Here is a 22,595-nt window from a genome sequence, read left to right as displayed (position 1 = left end):
CTTCTCCAGGAGTTCACTCATACTCACGTCCATCAAGTCGGTGATGCCATCAAGCCATCTCATGCTGTGTCGTCCCCTTCTCCTCCTGCCCCCAATCCCTCTCAGGATCAGAGTCTTTTCCAATGAGTCAACTCTTTGCGTGAGGTGGCCAAAGTACTGGAGTTTCAGCTTTAGCATCATTCCTTCCAAAGAACACCCAGGGCTGATCTCCTTCAGAATGGACTGGTTGGATCTCCTTGCAGTCCAAGGGACTCTCAAGAGTCTTCTCCAACACCGCAGTTTAAAAGCATCAATTCTTTGGCACTCAGCTTTCTTCACAGTCCAACCCTCACATCTATTCATGACCACTGGAAAAACCATAGCCTTGACTAGATGGACCTTTGTTGGCAAAATAATGTCTCTGCTTTTGAATATGCTATCTAGGTTGGTCATAACTTTCCTTCCAAGGAGTAAGCGTCTTTTAATTTCATGGCTGCAGTCACCATCTGCAGTGATTTTGGAGCCCCCCAAAATAAAGTCTGACATTGTTTCCACTGTTTCCCCATCTATTTCCCATGAAGTGATGGGACCTATTTCCCATGAAGTGATGGGACCAGATGCTATGATCTTTGTTTTCTGAATGTTGAGCTTCAAGCCAACTTTTTCACTCTCCTCTTTCACTTTCATCAAGAGGCCTTTTAGTTGCTCTTCACTTTCTGTCATAAGGGTGGTGTCATCTGCATATCTGAGGTTACTGATATTTCTCCCGGCAATCTTGATTCCAGATTGTGCTTCTTCAAGCCCAGCATTTCTCATGATGTACTCTGCATAAGTTTCTTGCTGCTGCTGCTGCTGCTAAGTTGCTTCAGTCGTGTCTGACTCTGTGCGACCCCATAGATGGCAGCCCACCAGGCTCCCCTGGCCCTGGGATTCTCCAGGCAAGAACACTGGAGTGGGTTGCCATTTCCTTCTCCAATGAATGAAAGTGAAAAGTGAAAGTGAAGTCACTCAGTTGTGTCTGACTCCTAGTGACCCCATGGACTGCAGCCTACTAGGATCCTCCATCCATGGGATTTTCCAGGCAAGAGTACTGGAGTGGGGTGCCATTGCCTTCTCCGGCATAAGTTTCTTCAGTTCAGTTCAGTTCAGTCGCTCAGTCGTGTCCGACTCTGTGACCCCATGAATCGCAGCACACCAGGCCTCCCTGTCCATCACCAACTCCCGGAGTTCACTCAGACTCACGTCCATCGCGTCAATGATGCCATCCAGCCATCTCATCCTCTGTCGTCCCCTTCTCCTCCTGCCCCCAATCCCTCCCAGCATCAGAGTTTTTTCCAGTGAATAAATTTCTGAGCCACCCGTAATTACTCTTTCTTATGTGATGGGCCACGGCTCTGTCCAAATAGGTTCGTCATTCTTCCAAGTTATTTTAATAAGTGTATTGTTTTTTAAATGTGCAGTGGCCCCTAGGAAAAATGTGGAATGTATATCTAAGTTTGTCATATCTTATTATTAAAAGCATATATCTTACCTTTTTTAGCAACTATGAAGTGTCTTGTATATTAGCATTTTATAGATTGGTGAATATATTTATTATATCATTATAATATATATATTTATTATATATATAAATATATTATACATTATATAATATATTTATTAATAGTTAAAAATCTCTTTAGTTTTCTGTAAGAAAAACTTTTTGTAAGAGGAAGTTAATATTTAGTAACTAATGTTTTAAAATCTTATTTTATTTGGAAATGACCTAGCTATTTAATAAACTTTTATTATTTAGTTTAGTACAACTCTAGAAATTTAAGTTATCTCAATCTTAAGAGATTATTTTAGATTATAATAATAGATTATTCTATTAAAATATAATTATTTATAATAGAGTTTATCTAAAAGTTTTCATCTCATTTATATATTTATATATATACATATATATATATGTAAAGAGTTATCTTTTTGTTGACAAATTTAGTTTACCTTGCTTCTGCTGCTGCTGCTAAGTCACTTCAGTCATGTCCAACTCTGTGCGACCCCATAGATGGCAGCCCACATCCCTGGGATTCTCCAGGCAAGAACACTGGAGTGGGTTGCCATTTCCTTCTCCAATGCGTGAAAGTGAAGTCGCTCAATAAGTGTCTGACTCTTAGCGACCCCATGGGCTGCAGCCCACCAGGCTCCTCCATCCATGGGATTTTCCAGGCAAGAGTACTGGAGTGGGCTGCCATTTCCTTCTCCAATGCGTGAAAGTGAAAAGTGAAAGTGAAGTCGCTCAATAAGTGTCTGACTCTTAGCGACCCCACGGACTGCAGCCTACCAGCCTCCTCCATCCATGGTATTTTCCAGGCAAGAGTACTGGGTTGCCATTGCCTTCTCCGAAATATTTCTTTGAGCCCGTGTTTTGAGGGGGGGAGGGGGAAGCAAGAACACTGGAGTGGGTTGCTATTCCCTTCTCCAGGAGATCTTCCGGACCCAGGGATTGAATCCAGGTCTCCCGCATTGTAGGCAGACACTTTACTGTCTGAGCCACCATGGAAGTCTAGTTTACCTTAAACCTAGGCATAATAAAAGTATTATATAATGTTCATGACTTAAGACATGTCTTAATTAGATTAGCAAACAATTATATTTAAATTATATTTATATTTAAATAAACATTATATTTAATATTAAATACTTTTAATTATGTGAATTTAAATGTAGATAGAGCTCATTAACTTCATATTATCTAAAAACAAAACTGGTATATCGACAGCAGTTATGCCGGATGTTGAGGGTTTGAGGGAAAAGATGGAATTTGCCCCTGGTTTTTGGTGAAAGAGACTTGGGGGGGGGGAACTCCTGCTTGGAGTTTCCTGGAATAGGTTTTCTTTCAATGTCAAATTTAGACTTACAATCTTTGGCCCAATGCATTCCTCTACAGTAACGAGGGCAGATTTTTGGAGGTTTTTTTATTTTTTCCTTTTTTTTTTAGCTTTCTTAGGGCAGTTCCTTTTTAAATGGTTCTATTTCCACATGTAAAGCATCCTTCATTTCCCTTTCTTAAGGCAGCAACCATTGTTTCAGCTAGCATTTGCATCTTTTGAGTTTCTAATCCTAGATTGTGACAAGCCTTCAAATAATCAATAATAGTCCCTGTCTCACGAATTGGAGCTATAGCTTTTTGACATTCCTCATTTGCATTTTCATAAGCAAGTAATTTCTCTAGTTGCCTTTTGGCTTTTTCTCCAATTACAGTACGGGAAACAGCAGTTTGTAATCTAGCTAAAAAATCAGCATACGTTTCATTAGGTCCCTGAACTTTAAATAAGTGAAGAAGTAAAGTAGAAAAGTGATGGAGCTTTCCAGCTGTTTTACCCTTGTCTTAATACTTACCGGCCTCAGTAGGCCCAGGGGTCACTCCGTCCGAATCTGCATATGTGTGTCAAGTCCCTGTTCAGGTGCCACTTGTTGAGGTCCTTTAATGGACTGGAACCTGGTGGTCCGGAGTCGACCGATAAGAAAGTAAAGGAGAGAGAAAGAGGCTGATATTCCTTGGTTTACGCAGAAAGCCAGTAAAGCCCCTGCACGGGGCTTGCTCTGTTCACGGAGGCCTCAGGAGCCCTCTTGATGGGGCGAAGGCACAGAGAGGTTTCTTGAAGGTCTTAGAAGCCCGGGCAGGAAAGTGAACTCAGAGAGCCTCTGTGCTCCAGGAAATCAGCCTGAAAAAGAGAGAGAGAGAGAGAGAGAAAGCTCTCTCGGACATGGGGACACAGGGACCGAAGCTCTGATGGAGAAAAGGTGTTTTATTCAACATTGTGTAGGTATTTATACTGTCTTACAAGATAGCTATTTTCAGCAGAGATATTACCATAATGAGGGTACTTATCACCATATAGAAAAACTAAAGAAGGAAATTGCCTGGATCCCTCAGCCTGGGGAGAGGCTTGCCTCTCCTTTTAATTCCTGAATATTCAGGAATTGATAAGGAACGGAGGATTCCTGACAGATCCAAAATTGCACACAGGAAGCCTCCTGTTAAATGCTTCCTGACACTCCAGGAGTTGGTGATGGACAGGGAGGCCTGGTGTGCTGTGGTCCATGGTGTTGCAAAGGGTCGGACATGACTGAGCGACTGAACTGATCTGAACTAAACTGAGTTAGCACATAGCTAACATCCTTTGCTGTTGTAAAGTCACTAAGTCATGTCCGACTCTTTGAGACCCTGTGGACGGCAGCACACCAGGCTTCTCTGTCCTTCATTACCTCCTGGAGTTTACTCAGACTCATGTCTACTGAGTCAGTGATGCCATCCAACCATCTCATCCTCTCTCACCCCCTTCTCCTGCCGTCAGTCTTTCCCAGCATCAGGGTCTTTTCCCATGGGTCAGCTCTTATCAGGTGGCCAAAGTGTTGGAGCTTCAGCTTTAGTATCAGTCCTTCCAGTGAATATTCAGGGTTGATTTCATTTAAGATTGACTGGTTTGATCTCTTTGCAGTCCAAGGGACTCTCAAGAGTCTTCTCCAGCACTACAGTTCAAAAGCATCAATTCTTTGGCACTCAGCCTTCTTTATTGTCCAACTCTCACATCTGTACATGACTACTGAAAAAACCATAAAATTAATCACAAGAGGTATAACTTTTCATGATCTTAGTATGTACCCAGTATTGTACCATGTGCCTTACATGTATTTTCTGACAAAATGCTCACAAAACCCCTGAGTAGAAAAGCATGAGTATCCCACATTGATTTTAATAGAAGACTGAAGCTTGGGGAGATTAAATAGGTCTCAAAAGTCATACGGGCACGTAAATGGCGCTGGAATTTGAACTCAGGTCTGTCTATACCAAACCCAAGCTCTTAACTACAGGCAGTACAGAGTCAGCTGAAGAACAGATCAGAGACTCAATAGGAGATGTAAGGGGAGACTCTGTGGAGTTAGAGTTTGTTTTGTGGAAAAAATTGTCAAGCCCTCCAGGGGAGGAGTCATGTTTTCCAACTATTTCAACAACTTTAAGGGAAGCCAAGAGATCTTGTATTGATTCTTTTCCCATGGGGTGGAAGATGAATTACAGTCATGGTTTAGTTTACTCTTAGATTGTTTACCATCTGAGCCACCAGGGAAGCCCTCCTCTTAAGAAAGAAATGAACAGTTCTGATATGATTGATGTTTTCAAATAAGTTCTACCTATATCGGTGTTCAAGCTGGATTTAGAAAAGGCAGAGGAACCAGAGATCAAATTGCCAACATCTGCTGGATCATTGAAAAAGCAAGAGTGTTCCAGAAAAACATCTACTTTTGTTTTATTGACTATACCAAAGCCTTTGACTGTGTGGGTCACAACAAACTGTGGAAAATTCTTCAAGAGATGGGAATACCAGACCACTTGACCTGCCTCCTGAGAAATCTGTATGCAGGTCAGGAAGCAACAGTTAGAACTGGACATGGAACAACAGACTGGTTCCAAATCGGGAAAGGAGTACGTCAAGGCTGTATATTGTCATGCTGCTTATTTAACTTATATGCAGAGTACATCATGAGAAATGCCAGGCTGGATGAAGCACAAGCTTGAGTCAAGATTGCCAGGAGAAATATCAATAACCTCAGATAAGTAGATGACACCACCTTTATGGCAGAAAGCGAGGAAAGACTAAAGAGCCTCTTGATGAAAGTGAAAGAAGAGAGTGAAAAATTTGGCTTAAAAGTCAACATTCAGAAAATTAAGATCATGGCATCTGGTCCCATCACTTCATGGAAAATAGATGGAGAAACAATGGAAACAGTGAGAAACTTTATTTTTGGGGGCTCCAAAATGACTGCAGATGGTGACTTCAGCCATGATATTAAAAGATGCTTGCTCTCTGGAAGAAAAGCTATGAACAAACTAGACAGCATATAAAAAGCAGAGGCATTACTTTGCCAACAAAAGTTTGTCTAGTCAAAGCTATGGTTTTTCCAAGAGTCGTGAATGGATGTGAGAGTTGGACCATAAAGAAAGCTGAGCGCTGAAGAATTGATGCTTTTGAACTGTGGTGTTGGAGAAGACTCCTGAGAGTCCCTTGGACTGCAAGGAGATCCAACCAGTCCATTCTGAAGGAGATCAGCCCTGGGATTTCTTTGGAAGGACTGATGCTAAAGCTGAAACTCCAATACTTTGGCCACCTGATGTGAAGAGCCGACTCATTTGAAAAGACCCTGATGCTTGGAAAGACTGAATGCAAGAGGAGAAGGGGACAACAAAGGATGAGATGGTTGGATGGCACCATCGACTCGATGGACATGAGTTTGAGTAAGCTCCAGAAGTTGGTGATGGACAGGGAAGCCTGGCGTGCTGCAGTCCATGGGGTCTTAAAGAGTTGGACACGACTGAGTGACTGAACTGAACTGATATCGGTGTTCATCTTTCTCAGAAAAATGTTTTAAAATGTTGCATTCGATGGGATATGCAATGCATATAAAGTTCCTATGAGAAATCTTCATCCATAGACTGTGCCATTATGGTCTTTTAAGGGAGTGACTAAGTGGGGCTGTGGGGAGATTGTGCAGGCAAGAGAGAGAGCTGCCTATTAAATGTGCCTCAAGGACTTCCCTGGTGGTCCAGTGGCTAAGACTCCATGCTCCCAGTGCAGGGAGCCAGGGTTCAGCCTGGATCAGGGAACTAGACAGATCCTACATTCTGCACCTAAGAGTTCACGTGCCATAACTAAGACCCAGCACTGTCAAATAAATACATAAAATATTTAAATTTGCTTCCAATAAGCTAATAGCATTGGTTAAATAATATTGTTGTTATTCACTTGCTCAGTCAATGTCTGACCTCTGAGACCCCATAGACTGCAGCATGCCAGGCTTCCCTGTCCTTCAGCATCTCCGGGAGCTTGCTCAAACTTATGTTCATTGAGTTGGTGATGCATTCCAACCACCTTGTCCTCTGTTGTCCCCTTCTCCTCCTGCCTTCAGTCTTTCCCTGCATCACGGTCTTTTCTAATGAGTTGACTCTTTGCATCAGGTGACAAAAGTATTGGAGTCTCAGTTTCAGCATCAGTCCTACCAATTATTATTCAGCTGATTTCCTTTAGGATGGACTGGTTGGGTCTCCTTGCAGTCCAAGGAATCCTCTAGAGTCTTCTCCAACACTACAGTTCGAAAGCATCAATTCTTTGGTGTTCAGCCTTCTTTATGGTCCAACTCTCACATCCACACATGACTACTGGGAAAACTATAAAGTAAATAATATTACTGCTAATATTACCTTAAATCATGAATGTGGGAGGGGGTGTGGTGTGGTGTGGTTAGTTAGTCATTAGAAATGAAGGCAGAACATTTTATGCCTTTAAAGAAGAAACCCCATTACAAACAAACATACTATATCCACCAAAATGAGGGAAGAGAGCGGCAGATCTGCTTGGACAAAAAAACAAAAAAATCTCACAAGCAGGGGGCTGAAACCAGTGTCAGTGAGATTGTTGCAGAAACCAGTACTGGAGAAACCAAGCACCACACTCGGAGAGTTGGAGAACTCAGGTTTATTATCCTGGCGGGCCCGGAGGAGTTAACACTCCAAGCTGTGAGCCCTGAACAAAGGGGTTGCAGAGTTTTTATACACCAACAGACATGATTAAGCGGGTTTGCAGGGGTTGGGCAATTATAAACAGCAGGACAAGGGTGAGTGAGATAAGCTCAAGTTCCTAGTATTGTGAGTCCCCACTTTCTGAGACCTATGTGATCCAGACTTTGCAAGGAGCAAGGTGAGTTACAGAGGCAGAAAGAGAAGAAGGTTATGTAAAATTTTAACTTATCCTCTTCAACATCAGAAGTTCTGAATGTCATGTGTGTGACGTTGTTTTTGGAGAAGGCAATGGCACCCCACTCCAGTACTCTTGCCTGGAAAATCCCATGGATGGAGGAGCCTCGTGGACTGCAGTCCATGGGGTCGCTAAGAGTCGGACACAACTGAGCGACTTCACTTTCACTTTTCACTTTCATGCATTGGAGAAGGAAATGGCAACCCACTCCAGTGTTCTTGCCTGGAGAATCCCAGGGACGGGGGAGCCTGGTGGGCTGCCGTCTATGGGGTCGCACAGAGTCGGACACAACTGAAGCGACTTAGCAGAAGTAGCAGCAGCAAAGGAGCAGTATTGTGGATATCACTTTTCATGGTCTGTTAGATTTCTTTGTGTCTTGAATTTTCTTCTTCAACATTAAGTCTAAAAGAAGAATTAGACCTAACCCAGCATTTTAGAGGGCTTCACAGGTGGCTAACTACTAAAGAATCCGCCTGCCAATAGAGGAGCTTCAGGAGACGTGGGTTCAATCACTGGGTTGGGAAGATCCCCTGGAGGAGGAAATGACAACCCACTACAGTATTCTTGCCGGGATAATCCCATGGACAGAGGAGTTTGGTGGGCTACGGTCCATGGGGTCTCAAAAGGTAGGATGTGACTGAAGGGACTGAGCATGCACAGCATTTTAGGCTTTGGACCCCTGTCTTGTTCCCTCCTTTTCCCCAACCCTTCAGTTCAGTTCAGTCGCTCAGTCGTGTCCGACTCTTTGTGACCCCACGAATCGCAGCATGCCAGGCCTCCCTGTCCATCACCAACTCCTGGAGTTCACTCAGACTCACGTCCATCGAGTCAGTGATGCCATCCAGCCATCTCATCCTCTGTCGTCCCCTTCTCCTCCTGCCCCCAATCCCTCCCAGCATCAGAGTCTTTTCCAATGAGTCAACTCTTCGCATGAGGTGGCCAAAGTACTGGAGTTTCAGCTTTAGCATCAGTCCTTCCAAAGAAATCCCAGGGCTGATCTCCTTCAGAATGGACTGGTTGGATCTCCTTGCAGTCCAAGGGACTCTCAAGAGTCTTCTCCAACACCACAGTTCAAAAGCATCAATTCTTTGGTTCTCAGCTTTCTTTATAGTCCAACTCTCACATCCATACATGACTACTGGAAAAACAATAGCTTTGACTAGATGGACCTTTGTTGGTAATGTCTCTGCTTTTTAATATGCTGTCTAGGTTGGTCATAGCTTTTCTTCCAAGGAGCAAGTGTCTTTTAATTTCATGGCTGCAGTCACCATCTGCAGTGATTTTGGAGCCCAGAAAAATAAAGTCTGACACTGTTTCCACTCTTTCCCCATCTATTTCCCATGAAGAGATGGAACCAGTTGCCATTATCTTAGTTTTCTGAATATTGAGCTTTAAGCCAACTTTTTCACTTTCCTCTTTCACTTTCATCAAGAGGCTCTTTAGTTCTTCTTCACTTTCTGCCATAAGGGTGGTGTCATCTGCATATCTGAGGTTATTGATATTTCTCCTGGCAATCTTGATTCAAGCTTGTGCTTCATCCAGCCTGGCATTTCACCTGATGTACTCTGCATATAAATTAAATAAGCAGCGTGACAATATACAGCTTTGACGTACTCCTTTCCCGATTTGGAAGCAGTCTGTTTTTCCATGTCCAATTCTAACTGTTGCTTCTTGACCTGCATACAAATTTCTCAGGAGGCAGGTCAGGTGGTCTGGTATTCCCATCTCTTGAAGAACTTTCCACAGTTTGTGGTGATCCACACAGTCAAAGGCTTTGGCATAGTCAATAAAGCAGAAATAGATGTTTTTCTGGAACTCTCTTGGTTTTTTTATAATCCAGTGGATGTTGGCAATTTGATCTCTGGTTCCTCTGCCTTTTCTAAGTCCAGTTTGAACATCTGGAAGTTCATGGTTCATGTACTGTTGAAGCCTGGCTTGGAGAATTTTGAGCATTATTTTGTTAGCGTGTGACATGAGTGCAATTGTGTGGTAGTTTGAGCATTCTTTGGCATTACCTTTCTTTGGGATTGGAATGAAAACTGACCTTTTCCAGTCCTGTGGCCAGTGCTGAGTTTTCCAAATTTGCTGGCATATTGAGTGCAGCATGATCTTTTAGGATTTGAAATAGTTCAACTGGAATTCCATCACCTCCACTAGCTTTGTTCGTGGTGATGCTTTCTTTCTAAGGCCCACTTGACTTCACGTTTTAGGATGTCTGGCTCTAGGTGAGTGATCACACCATCATGATTATCTGGGTCATGAAGATCTTTTTTGTATAGTTCTTATGTGTATTCTTGCCACCTCTTTTTAATACCTTCTACTTCTGTTAGATCCCTACCATTTCTGTCCTTTATTGAGCCCATCTTTGCATGAAATGTTCCCTTGGTATCTCTAATTTTCTTGAAGAGATCTCTAGTCTTTCCCATTCTATTGTTTTCTTCTATTTCTTTGCATTGATCGCTGAGCAAGGCTTTCTTATCTCTCCTTGCTATTCTTTGAAACTCTGCATTCAACTGGGTATATCTTTCCATTTCTCCTTTGCCTTTCATTTCTTTTCTTTTCATAGCTATTTGTAGGGCCTCATCTGACAACCATTTTGCCTTTTTGCATTTCTTTTTCTTGGGGTTGGTCTTGATCACTGCCTCCTGTACAATGTCATGAACCTCCATCCATAGTTCTTCAGGCACTCTGTCTATCAGATCTAATCCCTTGAATCTATTTGTCACTTCCATTGTATAATCATAAGGGATTTGACTTAGGTCATACCTGAATGGTCTAGTGGTTTTCCCTACTTTCTTCAATTTAAGTCTGAATTTGCCCATAAGGTGTTCATGATCTGAGCCACAGTCAGCTCCTGGTCTTGTTTTTCTGACCGTATAGAGCTTCTCCCTCTTTGGCTGCAAAGAATATAATCAATCTGATTTGATTATATTCTATGTATTGACCATCTGGTGATGTCCACGTGTGGAGGCTTCTTTTGTGTTGTTGGTAGAGGGTGTTTGCTATGACCAGTGCGTTCTCTTGGCAAAACTCTATTAGCCTTTGTCCTGCTTCATTCTGTACTCCAAGGCCAAATGCTTTTCATTATCACCATGTAAATATAGATGAGAATCAAATCAAGGTTTCTATTATCACTATTGTAAACAATGTCAGTGATAAAATGGTATGAAAAAGTCTTCCGTTGGTCTAAGTTCTATTCAATTCCTGTGGTTACTGTGAGCTCTAATCATTTACAGGTGATGTAATTTGTATTAGTTATCATCTAACAAGTGTAATATTCTCTGTGAAAGTCACTTTGAAGAACTCCCAATCATAAAACTGAGCCTTGATGCATATGGATATAGCTGTTTTAAATTTTTAAAAAAATGCAGACTCATTCTGAACTCACTGTCAAGTGAGAGCAGTTCTGACTTGTCCCAGCTCTCTTCTGCTTTGGTTCTTGTCTCCAGATTCTATGGCACAAGACAACCCTGCAATTAAATAGTTGAATTGAAATTAACAATGTTAGTCCCGTGATTGTGAAAAAAAAAAAAAAAAAGGGAAACGAACAACTTTAGTTTTATGGGGTGACTTGGAGTTTTTATTTGTTTAAATTTCAAGACAGTGAGCTGCAATACATATTATTGCCAAGAAGTACAAATTTTAGTTCATAAATAAACTGGTTTATGGGTTTCAAACAATAATTTGAAAAATCTTTTCTTTAAATTATTTGCTGTAAAAGTAAATACTCAATATTGCATTTAATTTTTGTTGATTATGACAGGGTTACTAAAAACGTTTTTGATGTATAGAGGAAAGGATTGTTTTAAAAGGATTTGTTTCAGGTGACAAACATGAGGTACCACTGGGTTTCTTAAAGATGGGCATCTGCCCAATAACAGTCAATCTGTGGGCAGTGCAACACCTCCATCCAGACAAGGACCCTGGGAACACTGTGTCCTAGATCGGTCCATCTTTTCATCCAGAATTTTAACTGTTGATAATGGGAAAAAGCCAAAAGTTAGCTCCTTAAGCATAAGTGAGCAGCCTATATGAGGTGTCATGGCAAGATGAGGAAAGGACTGAGTATTAAAGCTTAGAGCTGAGTAACATCCCCCCTCAATCCTGCCAGCTTTGTGGTGGTTTTGACGAGAAGTCATGAGCAAGTATCTTACAAAGAGCAAGGGGAGCTTCAGAGGACAATGGTGAGGGCTTCCAAGTCCAGCTTCCCTTTTTATGTGAAAAATTTTCCTCCCATTGTTGACCTCAGAGGATTTGGGTTTTGCCTTTTTGAGGAAGAAGGCGATCTTACTAATTTATAAAAATCTTCAGTGGGGAAAGGAGTAGGTTCTTGAGTTTGATGATGAGCGACTGATCACTAGTAACAGTGAAAGTGAAAGTCTCTCAGTTGTGTTGGTTTCTTTGCAATCCCATGGACTATACAGTCCCTGGAATTCTCCAGGCCAGAACACTGGCAGCTGTTTCCTTCTCCAGGGGATCTTCCCAACCCAGGGACTGAACCCAGGTCTCCCACATTGCAAGAAGATTCTTTACCAGCTGAGCCACCAGAGAAGGCAAAGAATACTGGAGTGGGTAGCCTATCCCTTCTCCAGTGGATTGAGCAGTTTATATACAGATGAAGAGAAATTCGGTGGGGAGGAAAGAAGGCTACAGGAATAGAGGAAGCAAAATGAAGAGGGAATCTACTTTCCCAAAGAAGGGATTTGTTGGCCAAAGAAAACCCCAGTGATTCATGAAATGTGGCAAGTAGAATTCCCCTTTTGCTATTAAACTTTCTTTCAAGCTAATTGTCCAAAACCATGCTAAATTTTATACTCTTTTAAATGGCAGCAGAGAGGGAAAGCTTGGTGGGATGCAGAAGTCTGAACATAAGGGACCATCAGATGACTCAGATAAACAAACACAGCATGAAGAATGAGCTGGCGGGGGAGGGAGAAGAGAGAGAAAAATGACTTCAATTTCTGTTGACATAATTGTTTATTCACCATGGTGGCAAAGTAATACCATTTTACATAACTGAACAGGTTCCACAGTTTAGACATTTAATAAATCAATTTTTAAATTACTGAACTTATTTGCAAAATTTTAAATAAATAACCCTCTGTGGTTATTTACTCTAATGTGCAATAACATTGTTCTTACCATAACCTGACCTGCTTTTCTTGGTTTATAACTGTGCTTACAATAAAATAAAGCATATCTTTCCAATCACATTAAGATATATTTACTTAATTCATTTGGTATAATTTTCCATAAACAGAATGCAGTTTCTAAATGCTGTTTTAAAGATCCAGAGAAGTGGAAAATAGTTTTGATTGCATTAACCAAAAATCTTTGCAGATTTTAATGACTCCAGTTGGAGAATGAAGTATAGTCTGTCTAATGGGAAAGACAGATTTTTAAAAGACATATTTACCAATTCTAAAGAATCTAAAAAATGCCCAAAAGTGTGAAGAAGAAAATGCCAGTTGTTCTCATTCTCCTCCGTCTTACTCAGAAATAACAGTTCGCTTTAGTGTGAGGAGAGGATAGTGTCATGGACTTTGAGGAACTATAAATGTGGAAAAGACGTATTCTGATTGAGAATCAGACTCAAATGTATCTTCAGTATTATTGATGAATATTTACCTCTCTAGACTAAGCTCTCTGTAAGCAGGAACCATATCTACATTTGCTCTCTACTGGTGGGTAATAGCATAGCACTTCAGTGTCTGGTGTGTGGTAAGAGTTCAGTTAATAGTCACTGAAAGAATGATATTTATCAAGTTAGGGCCTAGAGTTTCAATCAACAGCAACTACATCTGACTGATTTAAGCATAAAGCAAATTCATTAAAAAATAATTGAGGGATTTCTCTGGTGATCCAGTGGCTAAGACTCCATGCTCCCAAGGCAGCGGGCCCAGGTTCAATCCCTGGTCAGGGAACTAGATCTCTCATGCTTCAACTAAAGATTCCAGATGCCACAACTAAAACCCAGAGTAGCCAAATGCATAAATTTTTTTTTTTTTTTTTTAAAGATAATAGAGTAACTCTCAGAATGGTTAGGAAAGCCTGAGGTTTCAGCTCAGAATTTACAGTCGGGCAATACCCAAAGCACAGGAACTAGCCTGAAGCATCCCTGGGCTGCTGCTGGCAATACTGGTCACTATACTCACTGGCACTACTTTGACCGTTGCTGTTTTTGCCTTTGGTGTCACTGCCCATCCAAGCACAGATTCAGTGAAAGTTTTAGTCACTCAGTCGTGTCCAACTCTTTGTGACCCCCATGGACTATACAGTCCATAGAATTCTCCAGGCCAGAACACTGAAGTGGGTAGCCTTTCCCTTCTCCAGGAGATCTACCCAACCCAAGGATTGAATGCAGGTCTCCCTCATTACAGGCAGATTCTTTACCAGCTGAGTTACCAGGGAAGCCTCTTTTCTATCACTACCTTCCGGTTCAAAGTTTTGTGCAGGTATACTCGGTAGGAAAGGTGGAGGTTACATGCCCAATGAGTAAAGAAACAGAAGGCATTTTCAGATTCTAGTGGGAGAAGGGCTTTGCCTTACCAGGGGTGGACCCGCCACAAGTAGGAAGCGGGGTTTAGATGCTGGACAGCCAAAAATCAGGGCAAATGTCTGGCATTTAAACGTTCTTTACCATGTTTTGATTTCCCCAAATTTACAGTATCAACACACACACATAACCAAACAAAATCTCATATGATGCAGATAGCCTTCATAAAATAAAAAATACTTTGCATCTCCTCCTTCAAAGAAACCAACATGAAGTCATTTCTAGCTTCAGCTCCAGGTCTGGGGCATCTATTTTCCATTTTTATTTTAGTAAAGTCACCATCCCATCTCAATCTTTCCGTATTGTAAGAAAATAAATTGTGAAGTTGACATAGCGGGAGACAGAAGAAAGAAGAAAATTAGTCAATACGTCTGTGTACGTGCAAGTCAAGGAGGAAGAAAGTGCCAGGACATAGAGAACTAACTATAGTAATTGTTCATAAGGCTACAGTCAGCATTTGTCAGTTTAAGACCTCTCTTCTATCCATTTCCTGTTGCCTTTGACTTCTTTGACTTATCAGATGCTTGAAGTCTTCTACCTGGCGGGTTGACCCACATGTTCATCCCCGCAGAGTAGGGGTCCTTTGTGTTCTACCTGCCTGGGGTTGCTATTATCTTCCGCTCATTTTTGTCACTAGACAGGGAAGGACTACTAAAAGCCATCACAGGAGACCACCCGAGATCAAAACACAGCCTTCCACCTTCCCTGCTTCTGCTGCTGCTGCATCGCTTCAGTTGTGTCCGACTCTGTGCAACCCCATAGATGGCAGCCCACCAGGCTCCCCGATCCCTGGGATTCTCCAGGCAAGAATACTGAAGTGGGTTGCCATTTCCTTCTCCAATGCATGAAAGTGAAAAGTGAAAGTGAAGTTGCTCAGTCGTGTCCGACTCCTAGTGACCCCATGGACTGCAGCCTACCAGGCTCCTCCATCCATGGGATTTTCCAGGCAAGAGTACTGGAGTGGGGTGCCATTGCCTTCTCTGTCCACCTTCCCTAGCTGATCAGAATTCATGTTCCTAACCAACACCTTACCTCTCACTTCCCCCCATTCCTCTAACAGAGGTGCCAGAATGTGTAGGCAGTGGGTCAGTGCCCCATCTGAAGAAATCTTTCTGTGTCTCCTAAAGGAAACATTCTCTTGGACACTGAGTTTTCTAAAACCATTAAAGTCGAGTTGTGGGTGTGGAGTGCAATGTATTTGGGCTATGAAAAAAACACCAGTGAATTACTGTTTGGCTCAGAGCATATCCTACATTTTATATGTGTAACTGCAACTCAGCCATGCAAGGAAGTCCAACTGGCATGAAGATTGAGTTTTCAAGAAGTCTTCCCACTCTTCTAGAAGGTCAGGAATCCTTAGGTGATGGGGTATATGATAATCACAGTGGATCCCATGGGCTTAAACTCTTCTCTCACTGTAAAAAAAGAAAAAGTTCTTGTTGAAAAAAAAAAAAAAAAGACATGATGTTGAATGCATTATATCATCAATGTTGATGATAAATAAATCATTGAGAAGTCCTGCTGGCAGAAGCTTTGTGGTCAGGGTGATCTTTTATTTTCAGATTCCACATTGAATCTCCAGAAACAGCATTTCTGGAATGGAGAGGGTCCTCCTGCTGCAAGCGAGTGCAGCAAAAGCCATGTCCAGGATTTCAGATTCCAGACTAGAAGGCACATTTTGTCTCCTATGTGGAGAGGTCAAATGCTAGGTGAGCAAAGACTGAAGATTGTCCTTTGCAGAACTGGGACTTTAAAATTTCAAAGTGGCAGAGAAATAAAGGAGTTTAGAATTGAAAGGTGATGTCCAGATAGCTTGTGGATTTCCCCCATCCCCCAAACCCGCCGCCTCCCAGGTTTCCTCTCCCCTTTCCCTGAAAGCTGTCTTCATCCTGCAAGTTGTATGAACTGCTTAACAGGGCTGGGTACAGGACAAGGAATACTTTCAGCCATTTTCTGCAAATAACCTACCATTCAGGCTTACCCATCTAGACTCTGCTGAAGTTAGAACTCATCCTTGCTGGGAAAGGTTCTTTTCCCACAGGACAGAGGCAGAGCAAGACACACGCCTTCTGTAGGCACACCAGCAAGTAGAAGAAAAGGACTGAAAAAAAGGGTCAGGTGGTGCCTTTCTGGTTCTTTCTTCCAAACTCACCCAAATTCATTCTTTCCTTGGGAAGAGTAAGTGAAAGCTGGGAGAGTCCAGGTGTCACACCGTGAAGGAGCCCCCTTCACTTGGAAGGAAACAACAGGTGTTGGGCAGAAACGTTCCCCCTTTGGTAATAAGGTCAGCCCAATTTTTCTCTTTTGAGTGTATAGCCTAAAACTACCCCAAGGATGATGTGCCATTTGTCCCATGGCTTTGTCTAAGCAAGTTTTTTCATGCCTGAAAACAGAATTCAAATCCACTTCAGTAAGAGTTAACTGATGCTTCTTTTTCTGGGCAGAAAGAGCAGCAGGAGAAAGGGCACTTCTGCATGGAGATCATGGGGGAGATGTAGGTTATTCAGGGTTGCTGAAATGACGAGGGCAAAGGCAGGAAGAGGGGCAAAGCTGGGGTGAGGGATCTGCATTGTATTTAGTAATCTGAGTGATCATTTCAGAAGAGTGCAGGGTGGGCAGGGAACACACGTGAGAGAAGGGTGCCTGTGGTATGGCTAACCTGAGGCCAGACCCCGCGCCCAGAAAGGCAGCTGTTCCTCAATTCCAGCCAATTTCTGCCACATGGAATTGGAGAACAGAGTTGCCGGGTTTCCGTATTTTTCATGAGAAGCTAGAGATACAGATTCCTGTGAAATTTCCCAATTTTTAAAGATGGCCACCTCATTTCCTTTTGAATCACAGACTAAAGATGGAGTGAGGTTAAATTTGCCCCGCGGCCACCAGGTTGAATCCCTTGCTTGACCGACGGACACCCTGCTGAAGTACTTTACGCAGATGGTCCTATTTCTTCTTTATAGCGTTCCTGTGACGTAAGCAGTGTCATGGCGCCTATTTGACAGATGAGCAACTGAGACTCGGCAACACTGAGTAGTTTCTCCTGTATCTTATTCCTGGTACCTGGTAAGTGGAAGCCTTTCCAGACAACCCTCACCTCCCTCGAACCCACTGAAAACTATTTCCCTGCCCCTGCTCTATTCCATCATAGCCATTTTTTCTTCTTCTGTCACTGTATCGTAACTCACCGTACAGCAGGGACCTTTTAAATTAGCTGTCACCTCTGCTATACTGTAAATGCTAAGAGGGCAAGGACCACGCTGGTCACAAGATAAGCATTAAGTGTGAGGCTGAATGAACAAAGTCTGTTTCCTTAATCAGGATGCACTCCAGTTGTCTTGACTTTTGTGCTTTGTATTCCCTCGGAGGATGTTGTTTCAAGGCCCTTCCTTGTCCCAGCCCGCTTCCAACCCCCTTTGCTTTCTCTCCCTCCTGGACCTTCTCCTTTCCCTTCCTTTCTGCTTCTTTTCCCCGCTCCTTTGTCTCTTGTAGCTCTACACTTCGCCGTGCCGCCATTAAAGCATAGTGACGCACACAGAATGCCTCACTCCCAGCATTGCTCTGGACATGACAGTACCCAAGGGGACGCTGATTGTGCAAGGAGCCTGGCACCATACCTGGGAAGTTGCTCAAGTTCTTAGGTTGACTTACATTTTTAGGCTTCCCAGTAACCCTGGGAGATGCATGCTAATATTTTCTCTTTTTACAGGTGAAACTGAGTCTGTAGATGAATCCTCCTGGACCTCCCTCTTTTACTATACTTTTCCAAATTGTTCAAGTACTTTTGACACCCCAACCCCAGTCATCAGGGATTATCACAGGTTCTAAGAAAAACAGGGAAATTGGTGATTTCAGCACAAAAACCGTGCATCAATTGCTAGAAACAGAGTTTGTTGTTTGGTTTCCCTCACTTTCCCTCCTTTCTGACGATGCTTTCTCTGCAGGTAGAGGGCATGCTGACTCCAGCCATTTGAGGTTCTTACACATGGATGGGGGAAGGGACAGGGAGGGGATGTTGTGAGCCTGCATAGCCTGAACCTCTCTGTCGAGGGTTAATCATGTCAGGAAGGATCCAGAACAACTAGGGAAAGAATCTTTAAGTTTCCAAAGCTCAGTTTACGTCGCAACTAACAGGCACTTACCAATTCCAGAAAGAGCATTAAGACAGTGTCTTGGATTGCCTTTATTTTGAAGCCTGAGAGTCAGTAATCTGTCAAGAGAGTGGGGAAGTCAAATCACAAGAGACGGCACGTATCAGCAGACACATAATCCAATAATTGTAGCACAAACAGGCTGATGCTCCAGAGAAATGGAGCAATGGGTTTCCCTGCAGACAGCATTTTTTTTTATCCCTAATCATTTGCTTTCAGTCTTGACAATATTCTATGGATGTTTGTGAAAGGCCCCTATGGCCAAGAAATAGCTTTTAATCACACCATTAAAACAGGAAAAAAGCAGGTGCAGAACCCAGAGTGGTGTCGCCTGAAGCTGAACAGAAGAGCAAAATGCCCAGTGAACCAAGGGCAGAGCTCAGAAGTGGTTTTGGAAGGAAAAAAACAGTCTTGATATTCCCTAAACATAATTTCATGTGTATTGGCTTTAAACTGTAGGGAAATTATCAACATCACATATTTAGTGGAGTGTGTAAACAAACAGAAGCAAATGCTTTTTAGAAGCAGTTGTTAGATCAAAATATTCAGTTCAATTTGACTGACATGTATTGCATCCAATTTGTTGTTTTTATTTAATTTAAACCTCAATCTGTCCAAAAAGCAATTTAAGCAGGAAAGTGTATTGGTATCTCCTCTGTGCAAAAAATAGCACCAGTTTCAAGGAAGGAGGGTTCAGAGATGGATGGATCCCCCTCTCCCAAGATAATCACCACACAGAAGAAGAGAAGAGGTTACATGTATTAGTCAGGGTCCTTAGTTACAACAGCAAGAGTTAAGTGTTTTGGCTATCTCTTGCTGTCTAAGGAACTATTCCAAAACGTAGTGGCTTAATTTATTGTTATCGCTCTTGGTTTGATTGAGTGAGCTCAGCCAGGAGGCTCTGGCTTGAAGTCTGTTGTGTACTCATGGTCGGATATTGGCTGGACTGCGATTGTTCATGGGTTTATGAGGCTGGATGTTGAGGATGGCTCACTCCCATGGTTGACCCTTGGTGCTGGCTGTCATCTGGGACCTCAGAGACTGACAGAGGGCCTACTCCTGGGAAATATAATTCAAACCAGAATCTTCTCCCCACCCGGAAAACTGCTCCACAAAGGTAGCAGAGAAAGAAAAGTTTCATTACCAAATAAACATTAAAAGACCAGAATGTGATGGACACATCAGAGGCAGTCTGCTAGAGACTGTGGAGACACAAAGAAATCTCATCCTTGTAGACAGCCAAGCAGATATAGCCGAGTATATACATGTTCTCACTGTAAACTATAACAAATCCTCAGGTCAGAGGACTTCAAGGCACCATTTGTCACACATAGTTCATCCTAACTTTACTTGGTGGTTGGGGTGACCATCTGGATTAGCCAATTGGCTTTATCCATAGAAATAACAAATTTCTGATATCTTTATGGTAGGAGATTGCTTTGCAGCTTGGAGCAAGGTGTCTAGTCAAGGCGGGATCCTACCCTCTCACAGAAACTGAGGGCGTGGGAGAGGTGCTGTTTATCTTGATGTATATGTTGAGAAAAACAGCTCCCAGGTCCTTAAGAAAGGCATTCTTGGGTTGTAAAGCTGACAAAAAGACTTATCTAGTTTTCCAAAAAGTAAATGCTGTAAGGAAAAGAAGGGATGAACAGAAATCTCTACTCTTCTTTTCAACAGGGACAATGAAGTCTCTTCTTTTTAATTTGATTATGGGCTTTCCTGGTGGCTCAGCAGTAAAGAATCCACCTGCCAATGAAGGAGAAGTGGGTTTGATCCCTGGGTCTGGAAGATCCCTGGAGAAGGGACCGGCAACCCACTCCAGTATTCTTGCCTGAAGAATCCCATGGACAGAGGAGCCTGGCGGGCTACAGTTCCATGGGGTCACAAAGAGTTGGACATGACTGAACAACTAAACAACAATCCTCACTCTACAGAGCTTCTCCATGTGGCTTAAGCCTCTCATAGCATGGCAACTGTTTTCTAAACCAGACCTTTTAGTGTGCAAGCATTCCCAGCAGGGTAGGCAAGAGCTACAACGATTCTTATAACTTAGATTTAGAAGCCATATTCTCTTTATGTCGTACTGTTCCGGGGGAGACACAAGGATAACCAGAATCAGGGGACAGACAACACCAGCTCCTAGGGGAGTTATCTTCGGAGGCCAGGTACCACGCGACTGCTGCAGATGTGAGCAGGAAAGTGTGTGAAAGTAACAGGTGACCCTGGGATACCCCAGGAAAGCACAAGAATCAGGTTTGGAAGCTATACATTCAGGAACAGCACTCAAAGCACAAGGCAAAGCTTTTGCAGTAGAACCCTTACTGTCATGCCTGGGCGCGGATGCAAGGTGCTAGCCTCTACATGCTTGAAACTCCACTACCTGACTCCCAGAGCTTGCTGGAAAAAGAAATTCCATGGTGGCCTCTTCTTTCTTTTTCTTTCTTTTTTTTTTTGGTGTTGTCATTGTTTTATTGATGCTAATGTCTATAATGTAGGGCTTCTCTGGTGGTTCAGGTAGCTAAGAATCTGCCTGTTACATAGGAGACCCAAGTTCAGTCCCTGAGTCAGGAAGATCCCCTGGAGAAGGGAATGGCTTCCCACTCCAGTATTTTTGCCTGAAGAATTTACAAACTTCAGGAAGCCACTATACTGAGTCATCTCTCTCTCTCTCTCAGGCACTAAAATTGATTCATATCACCACTGCTTTCTAAAGGCAATAAATGCCCATTGCTCAGCTTTAGATTACCATGATGTGCTGGTGAGTCTGGTTGGTGGAGCAGAGTCGCGGGCTGGGTCTTACAGAAATGGAGGCTGGGAAACTCAGACTGCATCCTTTCCTGGGATGATGGAGCTCATCAGGTGGTTACCTGTGTCAGGTTGCCCTCCCAGAGGCCCGGAAATTGCAACCTCTGACTTCCTCTGTCTCCATATCTAATCTCATGATCAAGTCATAGCAATTCTCTTGAAAATAATCAACTAATGAGGACTTACTGTAGAGCACAAGGAAGTCCTCTTCATGCTCTGTGGTGACCTAAATGGGAAGGAAATCCACAAAAGAGAGCATATATGTAAACACATAGCTGATTCCCTTTGCTGTAGAGCAGAAACCAACACAGCATTGTAAAGCAACTATACTCCAATAAAAATGAATAAAAAAAGAAAATAACCATCCCTCTCATGCCGATTACACAAATCTTTATGCATGTATGAATGAAACTAGTATACTGAGTAGGAAGGAGAATATGAGTTATTTTGTTATAATTTATTTTATCATTTTAACAACTAGAAGTGAAAAAGATTCCTTGCCATCTTGTGAGTCCATCCTGCTTCTTGAACTTAAGAAGATCCTTCTTTGCCCCCACATTCTCATTGGTTAGAAGAAGGATATCAACTGCATGTCCTCTGAGATTCTTCCCCATTGTATTAATAAGCAGATTTTTTGGAAATACCAAAGAAGATGAGGAAAGAAAAAAAAACCCAAAAAACCAGAAACTCTGCCTGGGTCCCTATAGACTGGACAGTCATAGGCCAAGGATTTCTTGTGCCTTGGCAGTAAATCAGTATTGCTAATTACCAGGCTTCCAGGCTCAATAAAACTGAGTATGATTAAAATGTCATAGGAAGTAAAAGGAGCCTTTAGTCTAATTTTTATCACCACTGCCATTTAACTATGTTTTTTTTCTTAAAAATTGTAGCTGGGTTTAGAGCTATCTTTTCCTGTACTCCTTAAAAGACAGTTTGCAAGTGTTAGGAGAGACAGTTAGAATATTAAAAAGATGCCGAAAATCCTTTATTGCCCTCATGTGCTGCAGGAAGTTCAACAACCAAATATCTTATAGTGATTCCCTGAGCGCTGTTGCACTCAATAGGAGCATCTCTGTACAAGTACAAAAGCCTGAGATCATTTTGATCATCAATATGTTCTCACCTTCGTGTGAGTAAGAATAAGGAATCAAACCACAATAAGGAGAGTACAGCCCTGCAGCAACTTTACTTGGAAAGATATCTCAAAGGATACTTTTGAACATACCTTTCCAAATCAGGCACAAGCATAGTTTTAGGTTGCCTATACATATATTTGTAGGGCTTCCCCAGTGGCTCAGCTGGTAAAGAACCCCT

General features: G+C 42.5%; 1 long non-coding RNA gene across 4 annotated transcripts in view; it reads left to right on the top strand.

The window, feature by feature from the left end:
- The first annotated feature begins 17,279 nt into the window (after window positions 1-17,279).
- Window positions 17,280-22,595, top strand: part of LOC147359682 (uncharacterized) — a 31,340-nt gene continuing 26,024 nt past the window's right edge. For all 4 annotated transcript variants that reach the window (XR_015140324.1, XR_015140316.1, XR_015140311.1 and 1 more), the window contains exon 1: window positions 17,280-17,391. This is a non-coding gene — a long non-coding RNA (uncharacterized LOC147359682). The remainder of the gene's footprint in view (window positions 17,392-22,595) is intronic.

This window comes from Bos grunniens, chromosome 14, assembly GCF_055505025.1.
Source record: "Bos grunniens cultivar Pamir isolate PY7600 chromosome 14, Bosgru_T2T1.0, whole genome shotgun sequence".
Taxonomy (NCBI): domain Eukaryota; kingdom Metazoa; phylum Chordata; class Mammalia; order Artiodactyla; family Bovidae; genus Bos; species Bos grunniens.
Note: the sequence above shows the minus strand (reverse complement) of the source record. Positions and strands in the feature narration are given on the sequence as shown.